Source organism: Coenobita brevimanus, chromosome 30, assembly GCF_032717465.1.
Source record: "Coenobita brevimanus isolate Jiangsu-jjx chromosome 30, ASM3271746v2, whole genome shotgun sequence".
Lineage (NCBI taxonomy): Eukaryota > Metazoa > Arthropoda > Malacostraca > Decapoda > Coenobitidae > Coenobita > Coenobita brevimanus.
In genome coordinates this window covers 38,367,692-38,383,219 of record NC_136983.1, presented here as the reverse complement: position 1 = coordinate 38,383,219, position 15,528 = coordinate 38,367,692, and positions in this window count along the sequence as shown.

Here is a 15,528-nt window from a genome sequence, read left to right as displayed (position 1 = left end):
ATATACCTCTCCACCCCATCCCTCCATCTCATCCTTGGCCTCCCCCTCCCTCTTCCCCCCTCCACCTCACTCACATACACTCTCTTCGTCAGTCTTTCGCCCTCCATCCTCTCCACATGGCCAAACCACCTCAGTGTGTTCCTCATAACGCTTCCTATCACATCCACATCCACACCACAACGCTCCTTTATATCCTCATTCGTCAGCCTGTCTCTCCACGTGACTCCACAGGCTCCTCTTAAATAACTCATCACGTTTCAAAGGTTAATATAAAAAGGCTAGGAGAAAATCGGCCCACGAGTATCATCAGGCTACAGAGGTTAATAAAAATCAGTCCATCATCAGGAAACAAGGTTAATAAAAATGTATGTATCATCAGGCCACAAATGCTAATAAAAAAGCTAGGAAGAAACCTATCTATCATCAGGCAACAAAGGTTAATAATAAAAAAGCTAGGAGAAAATCAGCCTATCATCAGGCTATGACGGTTAATAAAAATGAATCTATCATCAAGCTACAGAGGTTAATAAAATTCAATATATCATCTGGCCACAAATGTTAATGATTAAGTCTAGGAAAAAGTCAGTCTATCATTAGGTCACAAAGGTTAATGAAAAAAGGCTAGGAGAAAATCAAACTATCATCAGGCGTCAAGGGTTAACAATAAAAAAAAAAAAAGCTAGGAGAAAATCAGTGTATCATCAGGCCACAGGGGTCAATAATAAAAAGCCTAGAGGGAAATCAATCTATCAACAGGTTACAAAGGTTAATAAGAAAGGCTTGGAGAAAATCAGTCTATCATCAGGCTACAAGGGTTAATCACGTGAGAACTTAGTCAAGGGCACTATGAACTTCTCCATCGCAAAGGCCAGACCACCAACGATAAATCCCAGGGGAAGGAGAGACAGTGGACCCTGAAGATGAGTGATGGTGAGACTAACCCTACGACCACTGCCAGCATCCTTGTCTGGCCCTTCACTGTCTTGGTTCTGTTCCTGTATCTGTAGTTGGTTCTGCTGTGTTGTCCTGCTGGTGTGGGCTACCTCCGCCAGCGTCTCCTTCTCCCACTGCACATACAGCCCAGCCTAGGATAGTAATGTGAGATTTAGTGTCGTATTCTAAGAGTTTTTTGAGATTTCATAGGCTGTCATCTATAGCGATGTTCAGTCCTTTTAAAAAAAACGAACACATACAAAAAGTATATATAGATAATTAATGGATGATGGTGATGATGATGATGATGGTGATAATGATGATGATTATGAATTAATTAGTGTTTTACAGTGTGAAGTTGAAAATAAATGCCAATAATATTTTTGCACAGCACTGTAATATCCCATGTTTTTTATACATTTTTACGATAATGTGTATTCTCTACATCGATTCAGTATTTCTTTTCAGTTGAACGATGACACTTGAGGCTATTACATTACCAGTGAGTTCCTCTCTCTCTCTCTCTCTCTCTCTGTATATATCTATATTTATCTGTCTATCTATCTATCCATCAATATACATTTTTTTTTTTTACGTGTCCGACTCTGGGCAAAGGCTTCAGGGCTTGTTTCTCGGGGGCAGTGAGCTATCCCAAGGCACAGTAGTCCTCCTACATCTGCACATGTCACCATGTCAGGACTACATATTATAATTACAAATCATAATAGATAGATAGATAAATAGATAGACAGACAGCCCTCTGCGAGCCTGAGAAAAGGAAATGAGTTTGCAAGTTACACTGAGGAAAGCTGACGACAGCGGCCAGTAAGGAGGTGATGCAGTTAGCTGTCAGCAGTCCTCTCGTGAACAAAGACCTAGTAACCATACACACCCATATACACACATACTCACACACAGGCTTCTTAAACTTTCCATCCACGAGGAACACACGTGACACACCCCTGCTACACCAGAATTTAGGAAAGAGAGTTCAGAGGGAGGTTAGCCACCGAACAGGCAGGTCGAGAAGGAGACAGGCCTTAGAAGAGACAGGTCACAGTGAGAAGGGCTCGGCAATTTGAGAGAGAGACAGAGACAGAGAGATAGATAGCGGGACGGGACTCTATACTTACGCTCTGTGTGAGAGACTTGTTAATATTTCCAAGACAAATAAAAATAGTCCCATACTATTCTTTACCTCTCCTGTCACTACATGACAAATGGGAAGCTACTCCAAGATATAAAAACCGCTCGTCCACAAATCTAAAATATATATATAACTCAACCACAAAGGAACCTACACAGTCTTTTATGACACAAAGTCATTTATGACATTTGGTAGCAGCGAACGTATACGAACCTCGTCTACGAATCAACATTGAATTCCTACAAAATATCAAGATTGAAAACAAAAAGAATACCTCTCACAACCAACAACTTACAACCAGCTCCTGACACTTCTCTCCAACCAGCCCCCTCCGTCTCCCTGATCATCATGCTGATGCAGAGGTGAGTAGATCACACGACACCTTGCAAGTAGTTTAAGAAAATATTGATACGATCTTGCAACTTCTACGACGAACCAGCGAATCTACGGACATCGTCTCCGAATTAAAAGCAAATTTCTACAAAAGCAGGTGAGACTCTACAAGATTAGCTTCAGTCTACAGTGAATCCCTACAAAATACAGCCTACAGTGCAAATAGTCTACAAGTCTACAAAACAACTCTATAATCTTCACGTAACTTCAAGCAGCAACAAGAAGAATATAAAACAAAGCAAGTAAAGAAGAGGAAACACCGAAGCAACAAGCACACAAGCCCCCACCACTCTCTCCCGCCTATGCTGACCCAGAGGTCAAGACACGCAGCAAAACACCAAGTCCATATTCACAACTCGTCTTACTCACCCGTCTTCACTCAAGTTACTCATTGCTACTCATTCACTCACCACAGCTACCAGTGTGGGAAGCCGACGTCACCATGTGCTGAGATGACATCAAAACGTGAGTCTGCCATGCCAAGCAACGTGTGACTGACACCAGGCACTTCTCACCCACTACTCATTACTCATTATTCACATAGCTCCTACTCATACTCATTTATTTTCACAGTTAAGTTGGAAATTCGACGTTCTATGCTGAGGTTTGCCTGGGACAGCCGTTAACCACCATGGAATTTCCTGAGTAATCGTCCATCAACACACCACTAGAATTATCAAGAGATCTTCAATCAAACCTGTATTTTTCTTCCGAGATCGACTTTTGTATCGACACACCTCTACGATCTGTATCAAGTGGGTAAAATTATACTTGCTCATTTCTTCTCAGTGCTAAAATTAGCTATATTCAACTTATTTACTCATCTATTTTGCTAGGACATAAATAAACAAGAGGCGTATTTCATAACACCATATCTTAATGACAGGAATATTTTTGCCACCACCCACGTTAATACCAGATGACACACAAATTGCCACAACATCAGACTCACAATTAAGAGGCAGCCCACCCCTTGTACAAACCTCACCACACACTAAAGATAAAGAAACAAATACGGGAGTTTCAGATGATGAATGGGAAACCCCCTCAGACATAGAGAGTGTGGACTTTGCCTTGCATAGTATGCCAATATACTTAACAGGGTTCACCGGTCCGGTCATACATATTCCACCATTCCCTCACACAACAATAAACACGTACAAGTTGAATTAACAGGGCAATCATTAAAAATGTATCAAGAAACAAATACCGCTGATCTAACAACCACACCTCACGTGTTTGTGTATCACGAGGATAAAACTGCCCCAAAATTCTCTGGCACAGACAAAGATCGCATTGATGTCATTTCATTAGTCAGTCAGTGCGAACAAATGTTCATCAAGCGCCACATACTAGATGAACAAGAGAAAATTGCTATTTTTTCATCTTGCATAAGCCAGGAAAGATGTCCAGCAAGCAATTTATTGCGCTCCGATAAGCTCAATCGTGCTAGGACATATGATGAATTTAAAACTGAATTTCTGAAGAAATTTTCTGGAGGTATGAACTTCTTGCCAGGTATAATTCCAGAATTACATAAAATTGTAGATCTTGTAAGGGAGCACACTACAAACCATGTGCTCAGTGAAATAACTGCTGATGTCAAGAGAACTTTGTTAGCTACTCTGGAGAATTCTAATTGGATAACAGATGATGGAAAGATGTCCCCAGACCTCGTCATGGACATCATTGGTTATGTAGCTGCCTTGTGTAAATTACCTGATAGGACCCTTAAGATCGCCAAGACGATCGCGTACACCCCAGGAATGTGCTTGCTAGACTTAATGAACGAGGTAGAGATGCAGTGCAGTAAAGCAGGTGTGGTCGACACACATGCACATTCTGGTAGAATCAGGGTACCTGAGACAGTATCAGCTGTGAAAACATCTACACCGACCCCAAACAGAGAACAAAATCGATCGCGACCAGAAATGAGGCAGCCCAAACAAACAAAGACGCCTAGAAATCGTTCCCAGACGCCTTGCTACAGGCAGTTTCATAAGTTTTCTCGCAGCCTGAGCAGGTCTCGCGCCATAAACAACACTTCTTATGGGAAATCACCTCGTAGGTCACAGTCAAGGGATAGGTCCATTCTATGTCATTATTGTGCAAAACCAGGACACACGAGGTATGAATGCTTTATCAAGGCAAAAGAGGACAAACAAAAGACACAAGGATTTGGTCATTACTGTAGGCATCATAGATACCAAGGGCACTGGACTAGTGATTGCAAAACAGTAGAAAAAATTGTGTCTATGTTCAAATCGGGGGAAGACCAAGTCATGACAAAAAACGAACAAACGTAAAGAAGAACAAGGCTAAACTTCACATAGGAGGCATGTTGGGAAATGAGTGTATCTTGATACCAGCTGTATGTGAGAATCAAAACGTTTCCTTATTTTTAGATACAGGCTCTCCAGTGAACTTAATAACACATGAAGAACTAAACAGAATTCTTAAAAATAAAAAGAAAGTAACTTTTCTGGATGAAGCTGATTTTGATTTATACACAGTAGATGGACAAGAGATTACAGTGAAAGGTATGATAAGATTAAATCTCAGTTTCACAGAAACTACAAGACCATTCTCTGCATTTTTCTATATCGTTGAAAACTTAGCAATTAAAGCTCATATGTTACTGGGCTTAAGATCCATGAGAGCTGAGAACATAACTATACTCCCACAAATGAATGGAATAGACTTTGATAATGAATTCATAGAGGAAATAACTTCAGAGCCCTCACCGATTGGTAGAAGAGAGCCAAAAAGAATTGGTAATATTAAAGGCTTAAACAAATATACACAAACAGATGAGTGTATAGATCCACTCGCACCACCAACCCCATCCTCCAGGATTAGTGACCCAGATGACAGTACTGATTTATCAATTTTTCCAGCCCATCTCACTAATGATTTAGTTATACCACCTAATTCATACATGAAGGTTACCATAAAGAGCAAATTACGGAATAGTACTGTTCTTGTCTTAGAAGAATTATGTAAAGTAAAGGGATTGTCAGTAGAAAACGCATTATGTCCTACGAACGACGAAGGGCAAACTCAGATATTCATAATTAATCACATGAATGGGGAAGTTCAGTTGAAAAAGGGAACTTGCATAGTTAATATTGAAAAATGTCCTGCCCCTGTGAAGGAAATAGTTATAGCTGGAGTAACAAGTGAGATAAAATCTACGGATAGAGAAAGAATAAAAGAGAATTTAATTCACTCAGGTGAATTTGATGAAGAAAATGATTTGTTAACCCTGCTGGAAACACACAGGGACACGGTAGCATTGCCCGGAGAACAATTAGGGTGTACTAACTTGATTAATCACATGATTAATGTGCACCCAGAAACACCACCAATTTTCGTACCAGCTTACCGCATACCACACTCCCAACGTACACTTGCAAATCAGTATGTCGATGAAATGTCAAAGCTTGGAATTATTGAGCCTTCAGTTTCCACGTGGAACGCCCCCCTATTCTTCGTGCCCAAGCGAAATGGAGAAATGCGTGCGGTAGTAGATTACCGTAAACTAAATAATCACACAATCCCAGACAGATTTCCCATGCCATTGCTAAGCTATGTTCTACAGAATATTGGTCCTGAGAATAATATATTCTCGACCATCGATCTCCTAAACGGCTACCATCAGATTCCGGTATCTCAGGAGTCACGTAAATACACTGCCTTTTCAACAAACAGGGGCCATTATCAATATACAAGAATGCCAATGGGACTGAGGACAGCCCCAGGCACATTCCAGCGTCTTATGAATTACGTATTGTCCGGAATTTTAGGACAAGGAATATTTGTTTATCTTGATGATATTATTATTGCAACGAAGAATATTAAGGATCATCTCAGGAAATTAGACTTACTCTTACAAAAGCTTAGTGATGCTGGATTAAAAATTAAACTTTCTAAATGCAAATTTTGCTTTAAGGAAATAAATTTCTTAGGCCACAAATTAAGTTTGGATGGTATTCACACCACTGATGACAAAATACAGGCAGTGAGAGATTTTCCTGAACCCACTACGACTGACGAAGTTAGACAATTTTTAGGTCTGGCTGGGTATAATAGGTCATTCGTACCACAGTTCTCTCATATAGCCTTCCCTCTATTCCAACTACTCAAAAAAGATGCTGTATTCCAATGGGAAGAAGAACAAAAAAGGGCATTTAACAATATAAAAATTAAACTAACAAATGCATCTTGTTTAGCATATCCGGATTACACAAAATCATTTCTTATTTGTACAGACGCATCAGTTAAAGGATTAGGGGCTGTACTGATGCAGGAAGATAAAAGAGGAAAGAATCAACCGATTGCATTTGCCAGCAGACAAACAAGAGGTGCGGAGAAAAATTATTGCACTACAGACTTAGAGGCACTTGCAGTGGTTTTTGCATTACAAAAGTTTCGAGATTTGGTATATGGTTACGAAATCAACTTATTCACCGACCATAAACCACTGGTGGGTATGTTTAAAGAAAAACTCCTTTCTGGGAGGAGAGCAAGATGGAAATGTACAGTTGAAAACTACAATGTACAAATTCATTATATACAAGGTAAAATGAACATAGTAGCTGACGCATTATCTAGGATCCCAAACACAATTCAGGTCACGGCGTTAGATCTCAAAGGAAATATCCCAAACCACGAGGATATCGCAAAGGCATAAAGACTTGACCCAATATGGTCTAAAGTAATATACAAGTTAGAAAGTGGAGATGACATACAATTACCCAAACTTCATGTCCCACTTGAACAATTCACAATGGTCAATAATACATTATACAAAATTAACTCTAAACAACCAAAACGCCAAAGAAATACTAACCAGTTGGTAGTACCTAATGGCCAAGAGAAAAACAAAATACAATAGAGAGCCAAATTCAAGATCCGATCATTTTGAGATGCCTGGACACACTGCGTTTGAAAGACTGGAGATCATAGGCAGCAGGAAATACAGATAGAGGGAGACAGTTCCAGAGCTGACCTGTTGCATAAATGAATGACTGGGAGTAACGGTTAACTCTTGCATTAGAGAGTTGGACAGAAAAGGGATGAGAGTTTGCTGCCAGACGGGTGCTACCCGCACGTCGTAGAGGTGGAGGAATGCAAGCAGACAGTTCAGAGGAGCAGTGACCATTAAAGTAACGATAGAAAAGAGATAAAGATGCAACAGTGCGGCGAAGAGACAGAGGTTGAAGGGAGTCAGTAAGAGGAGGACAGTTAATGAGACGAAAAGCCTTTGACTCCACCCTATTGAGAAGAGCTGTGTGTGGGGAGCCTCCCCACACATGAGAGTTGTACTCCACACAGGGGCGGATAAAACCCCTGTATAGAGACAACAATTGTGCAGGGGTAAAGAAAGAGCGGAGTCGGCTTAGCACACCCAACCTTTTGGAAGCAGATTTTACAAGAGATGTAAAATGATCTTTCCAAGATAAGTCCCGAGTAAATGAAACCCCAAGCATGTTCAAGGATGACGCAGGATTAAGCTGAGTATTATTAAACATTAATGGGTATACCTGTGGAAGATTTTGTCGGGTTGATAGGTGTAAGAACTGAGTCTTAGATGCATTAAAGACAACCATATTATTTTTACCCCAGTCAGAGATACGAGCCAAGTCAGACATTAGGTGTGCCATAGCCTCATCCCTTGTTTCTTGAAGTAACTGTTGAGATGGGCGTTGCGGGAACCGAATGGAAAGGTGAAGGGTGGAGTCATCAGCGTATGAGTGGATAGGGTTAGATGTACAGCTTAGAAGATCATTGATGAATAAAAGGAAGAGAGTTGGTGACAGGACAGAGCCCTGAGGAACACCACTGTTGATAGATCTAGGAGAAGAACGATGGCCGTCTACAACAGTGGCTATAGAACGACCAGAAAGGAAGCTAGCGATGAAGGCACAGATAGAAGGATAGAAACCGTAGGAGGGCAGTTTGGAAATTAAAGATATATGCCAGACTCGATCGAAAGCCTTTGAGATGTCAAGTGCAATGGCAAAGCTTTCGCCGAAGTCCCGAAAGGAGGATGACCAGGAGTCTGAAAGGTAGGTGAGAAGATCGCCAGTGGAGCGTCCCTGACGGAACCCATACTGACGATCGGAAAGAAGGTTGTGATAGGAAAGATGCCTTAAAATTTTTCTATTAAGAATTGACTCGAAAACTTTTGAAATACAGGACGTTAAAGCAATTGGACGATAGTTGGAGGGTTGGGAGTGGTCACCCTTCTTTGGGACTGGCTGAATGAGAGCAAACTTCCAGCAAGAAGGAAAGGTACAAGTTGACAGACAAAGGCGAAAGAGTTTGCCTAGGCAGGGTGTAAGCACAGAAGCACAGTTCTTGAGAACAACAGGAGGGACCCCATCAGGCCCATATGCCTTGTTAGTACTGAGGCCAGTGATGGCAGAAAATACATCAACTGAAGAAATTTTAATGTCAGCCATGAGGAAGTCAGAGGGGAGAAGTGATGGAGGAACAGCACCGGGATCGTCTAAGGTGGAATTGGAGGAGAAAGTCTGTGCGAAGAGATCTGCTTTATCAGTAGAAGAAATAGCTACAGAACCATCAGAGTAGAAAAGAGGAGGGAAGGATGATGAGGTAAAGTTGTTAGAAAGATTTTTGGCAAGGTGCCAGAAGGAGCGGGAAGAATTCGAGTTGGAGAGTTGAGAGCATTTAGTATGGATGAAATTATTTTTAGTAGAGCGAAGAACAGACTTAGCACGATTCCGGGCAGAAACGTAAAGATGATGTGATTCAGGGGTGGCCTTCATTACGAAAGGATATAAACAATCATATAGACAGATGCGAATCATGTGCGAAACACAAAGGATGCCCAATCACACCTGCACCGATGGGTAATTACCCTGTACCACATCAACCATGGGACGGTGTCGCTGTTGATTTACTCAAGATGCCATTTTCATACAATAATAACCTATACTTATTCGTAGCAACGGATCATTTTTCCCGTTATGTCATTTTAGCTCCAATTAAAGATAAGACAGCAGAGACAGTAGCAAAGGCAATAACAGATAATGTAATATGTCCCTTTACTACCCCAAAGGTATTAATAAGTGATAATGGAGGAGAATTTAATTCTGAGATCATACAAAAAATATGTAAACAATACAACATCAAAAAGGTTAACGTTTTGGCCTATCACCCAGCATCGAATGGGTTGGTAGAGAGACAAAATAAAAAGGTATTAGATGTGCTACGACACATTCTCAGTGAAAATTATGCAAGCTGGGATGATTGGATTCCCAGAGTAGAGGCCTCAGTTAATGGGTCTATAAATAAATTCATCGGTGACACACCACATTTCATTATATATGGCACAGATAAAAAATTACCATATGAGCTCCTAGAAGGTGACAGCATGCCTATATACAATTACGATGATTACTCTAAACTCCGTTTACGTGAATTCCAGGACATTCACAAAAGAGTCAAAAAACAATTAACGATGTCCAAGGAAGAAATGACGGAGGCATTTAACAAGAAGGCAAAAGATTCACCTATCAGCATAGGAGACATTGTTTACGGAGTCATTCATACGAGACACAATAAATTATCCCCAAAATTTGAGGGCCCATACAGAGTAATTGACATAAAAGCAAACAAAGTTTTAATTAAGTCACTTTCAAGTGGCGAGGAGAAACAAGTTCATATTGACCATTTAAAACGAGTTTCAAGGGAATTATCACATAATTATTCAGCCTCGGATACAACTGAACAGGTGAACGTACCTCAAGAAACCAATCAAGAACACAACAATGATTATAAAAAGAAATTAAGGTCATATACCAAACAATCGAACATAGGTGCAACTATTCCAATAAAATCTACAGTACATCATTTACGAGAATTAAATATCGATTTAAACTCCTTCTATAAATGAAATAACAATCAACCGTAACGCACATCATCACTATCATCGACCACAGCATTATAGGAAACTAATAGATTTTGTTTTTTCGGTAGGTTACGATGAAGGGACTTATGCTATGGATTCTCCTCTACATAGCAAGAGGATATGCGCACTTAGACCCCAAACATATAGTACGACAAGGATGCCTCATAGCTCCAACGGCCACGACTACAATCGTTAAGGACGTCATGAGTACTGAAATAAGTCTAGATTACTTGTATGACTTACCTACTTATCTAGAAAGACTTGCGACGCCGATGCGAACTCTGGACTTCATGATAGGAAATTATGTTTCACACGCACATAACACCGAGGAAGTGAATGAAATGGTGAAGTTAGCGAAATGGAAACTAGAACAGGCGAAGTCAACTATGCTCGTCATGATCCAAGACCTCCCATCTTATGGAACGGAGGTACTGAGCGACAGGAACAACATCACACGTACTCGCCAAAAGCGCGGTTTGCTCGACCTGGGCGGCTCAGTTCTTGGGAACATCTTTGGATTGGCTACAGCAGATGACCTTAAAGAAATAAACAACAAATTTAATAATATAGCTCAGGTACTAACATACCAAGATAAATTCATCACAGGACAGAACTCAGCAATGAAGACAATTGTGAAAAATCTGAAACAAGCAGAAAACGTAGCTCTCGAGAGTGTAGATAAAATAAATGAATTAGAGGGAAACGTTACTCTTTGCCAGCACTTCTCCATCATCACAGAACATATTGACACGATTCTACTACAATTAGAGAACACTAGAGATCGTTTCAGGGCACTTATGCAAGGAATTTCGAATGCTGGTGATGGCAAGATCACAAATGACTTACTCCCAGTTCATGAGCTACGTCAGATAGTTAGTCAAGGCATACATAAACATAAATTGAAGCCGTTGTTCCGCAGCAGGGAATTTATGCAATATTACCCGTATTTAGAAGCAACACTAACACCAACATCAGTGGTAGTTCATGTACCATTCATCACTGAAGACCTGTTCACAGTATACCAAATACACCCCTTCCCCTATAAAAATAACAACACTTTGGTCATCATCAACATCAACACAGACACCGAACTCATCATGGTCTCCAAGAGACGGGACACTGTCACTTTCGCAAGTGAGTCAACGATTGAACGAAAGTGCCACACATCCTTACATGCTGTTCATCTTTGTCCTGCGTACATTTTCACGTTTCAGCCTACTGATACAGTCCCTTGTGAAATGGCTATCATCAGAAATGACAGTATTCATCATCATTGCAACTTCACTTTTGCTCCAGATAAACTTGTAAACAATCAACGCATTGGACACTCACAGTTTTTTTATTTCCCTCATAACACATCAGTTTACATAGTCTGTCCAGATATACCACCATCTCATACATCAGCATCAGGATTATACATAGCACCAGACTACTGTGCGGTATTTACACCAGCCATGTCTACTTTATCCACCATCAATCACTGCGCCATTCTCAATCATACACACAAACATTTCCACCCACTGCCTGACATGAACTTAAACATGAGCACAAGTATTAAGCTGACCACACCTAAGTTTGAAACTGTGCAGCTGATCAATGAAACAATGAAGCCCTGGGAAGATTTGAGTTTGAGTATGTTCAACCCATATTATGTGTATAGCCCAGCACCTACTGTCTTTATAATCGTCTGCATTGTAGTTGCAGTACTGCTGTTCGCAATGCACAGAATGCATGCAAGAATTGCTAATTTGGAGTCATTATTTAGTGGGGGGAGAGTTAACATCACAGTTAACCACCCTGAATGAAGTGTATATATTTTGTATGTAGTATTAATTATATATATATATATATATATATATATATATATAAATACAAAGAAAAATGACCCATATATGGCAGACCAGTACCATTATCTTTGAATGAAATATTAATAACTCTTACCATAATCTTAGTTTTGGACTGTTTTTTGTTCTTGCATGTATGCATTTCACTATAATAACCCAAGTACATACTGTGTTGCAGTTGGGTAGTTTGCTCTGGTGCATTTATTCAAATATGTATGCAACTTGTTTAAAATGTAATATTACTGAATAATCATTATTTACTATAAATATTATATGTATACAATATTCATACAATTATGTTACTTTTACAATATTATGTATTTCACTTAATTAGCTTATAAGTTCATTATAATGTGTATATAGTATGTATTAATATATTAGGACTATTAACTGTCGATGGTACGCCATTTTCGCGCGGCCGAGCAGATGTCAGGACTACATATTATAATTACAAATCATAATAGATAGATAGATAAATAGATAGATAGACAGCCCTCTGCGAGCCTGGGAAAAGGAAACGAGTTTGCAAGTTACACTTAGGAAAGCTGACGACAGCGGCCAGTACGGAGATGATGCAGTTAGCTGTCAGCAGTCCTCTCGTGAACAAAGACCTAGTAACCATACACACACATATACACACATACCCACACACAGGCTTCTTAAACTTTCCATCCACGAGGAACACACGTGACACACCCCTGCTACACCAGAATTTAGGAAAGAGAGCTCAGAGGGAGGTTAGCCACCGAACAGGCAGGTCGAGAAGGAGACAGGCCTTAGAAGAGACAGGTCACAGTGAGAAGGGCTTGGCAATTTGAGAGAGAGACAGAGACAGAGAGATAGATAGCGGGACGGGACTCTATACTTACGCTCTGTGTGAGAGACTTGTTAATATTTCCAAGACAAATAAAAATAGTCCCATACTATTCTTTACCTCTCCTGTCACTACATGACAAATGGGAAGCTACTCCAAGATATAAAAACCGCTCGTCCACAAATCTAAAATATATATATAACTCAACCACAAAGGAACCTACACAGTCTTTTATGACACAAAGTCATTTATGACAACCACATCAGCGCTAACACCCACCATCCATAATGAATACATGCTAGGGCTGTCTCATACAGGACTGGTGTATTGGTATTAGCGGGGGTATTTTTTCGACATGTCGGCGGGACAATCTGGTAGATCAGGAAAGCCTTGTTTTTAGGATATTCAAATCCTTACACAGTTCCCTGCCTCAGCCGGGATTCGATCCTGGGTCCATTAAGATTGCAGGCCTCCTCTCTACCAGCCACAACCTTCTGCCATATATATATATATATATATATATATATATATATATATATATATATTTATATATATATATATATAGAGAGAGAGAGAGAGAGAGAGAGAGAGAGAGAGAGAGAGATAGATTAGATAGAGATAGATATACAGTATATATATTTGTATATATATTGTGATATTTATCCACACATTTAGAAGAAAATATCATAGGCAGTTTAAATGTTCATTTATCATAAGAATCCCTAAGGGGAGATCTGGCAATCCTGGGAAAGGGGAGACAAGGGGGTGCCTGAAGGGGATGCCCGCTCTCTCTGCGTTTTTATTTCTCTGGTGCAGGATCACGGCCCCCTGGGTGAACCAGTCCTTCTCGTAGCCCCAAAATGAGTTAGTGCACCGACTTCTATTCCCCTAAAAGGTATTTTGATTGTTTTGTGCCTATGTTAGTAATGTTTTGAAAGTGAAATCTGCCCTGGAAATTGTAGAAATGAGAAGAGTACAAAGCAGCTTTGTGAGGTGAGGCAGAAATAGCTGTTGTCAGCATTTTGATGCCCTGGGATAAAGCAAGACAGTCACGTATACCACCGTGATACAAAAATCTGTGTTATAATTATGAAATAAGGTGACGAATTCTTATCCTTTGCAGTATCATCCTAACAACTAGAGGTTAGGGTGGTCAAAGGGCAGCTGCATTATCTAAGTCCTTGAAATATTCCTATGAAAAACTTTAGTTTTTCACATTAAAGTATAATTCTTTTATCTTATTACTTTGCCTGAAACTACCTGAAAGGTCTAACACTTTCAGGGGAACAAGTCTTGGAGCAATTCTTGGCGCAAGTCTGAATGTAAGTCTGGGAGTGGACTTTAACTAAGTTCTGGCAGAGCATTTTACTTCTGACAATAGGTCCAGCATGGCCATTGTCTCTTTTTTAAGTAGTTTTCAAGTCTTGCCCAGACCTGGAACAAGTCCAATCTCCCCGTTGTCATCTGTAATGGAGAGGCAGCATATAAATAAACGAACAGTTTCTACGGTCAGGGTGTTTCGTCAACGTTCTGCATTACCCTATTCTCCCTCCCAGAAAATATCATAGAAAATTCTCAGAAGCCAAGAATGTGAATGTCTCATAATTTAAGGGTCAACGCTGCCATGAATATCTTACCCTTCTTCAAGTCGGTGTGAACACCACCTTTATGGGAGGCCCATTTGTTATTCTGTTTTAAAATGTAGTGTTAATAACAGTTCCTCAAATAGTTCATATATTTTTAAACTTCTTGAATATCAATGTACTGGCCACTTATTATTTGTAAGTGGTTCTTGGTGCTTATTTTTTCCATCAAAACGTAACTGTGATAAGTACAATACAATGGGTAATAATAGTGTTGATGTTTGATTTTGTTCATGATGATGATGATGCCGAGTAATAACGAAATAATAATATAATGTCTTATTAATGGATGGTGATTTTATTAATGATTCATGTTGTTGCTAATGATGATGATGATGATGAATTAATGAGTGGTGTACAGTTTACAAGATGATTATATTGTTATGTTTGACGTTTTTGGTGGCAATGATGATGATAATGATGATGTAAGGATGATTGTATGAATGAGGAACGATGGATGGATGGTGGGTGTATACATATATAAATAGGTATATGGTTGGATGGATGGATGATAATGGCGTAACCTAATCTCACCTCCCTTATGGCCAGGATGTACTTGTCAAAAAGATGTTTATAGGGAGCATCGTGGGGTAGTGGCCAGGCGTTAGCAGAAGGCAGGATCCTCTCTCTTCCTATATATGCTGACTGAGATCCGTCCGCAATGGTAAAGTTCTGGGCAATGACGAACTTGAGGTAGGTCCGACTGTTGAAGTGAGCCCGCCTGAGAGAGAGAGAGAGAGAGAGAGAGAGAGAGAGAGAGAGGAAGAGAGAGAGAGAATTAAATCTATCTTTATTACTCTAACCTGTCTGTCATT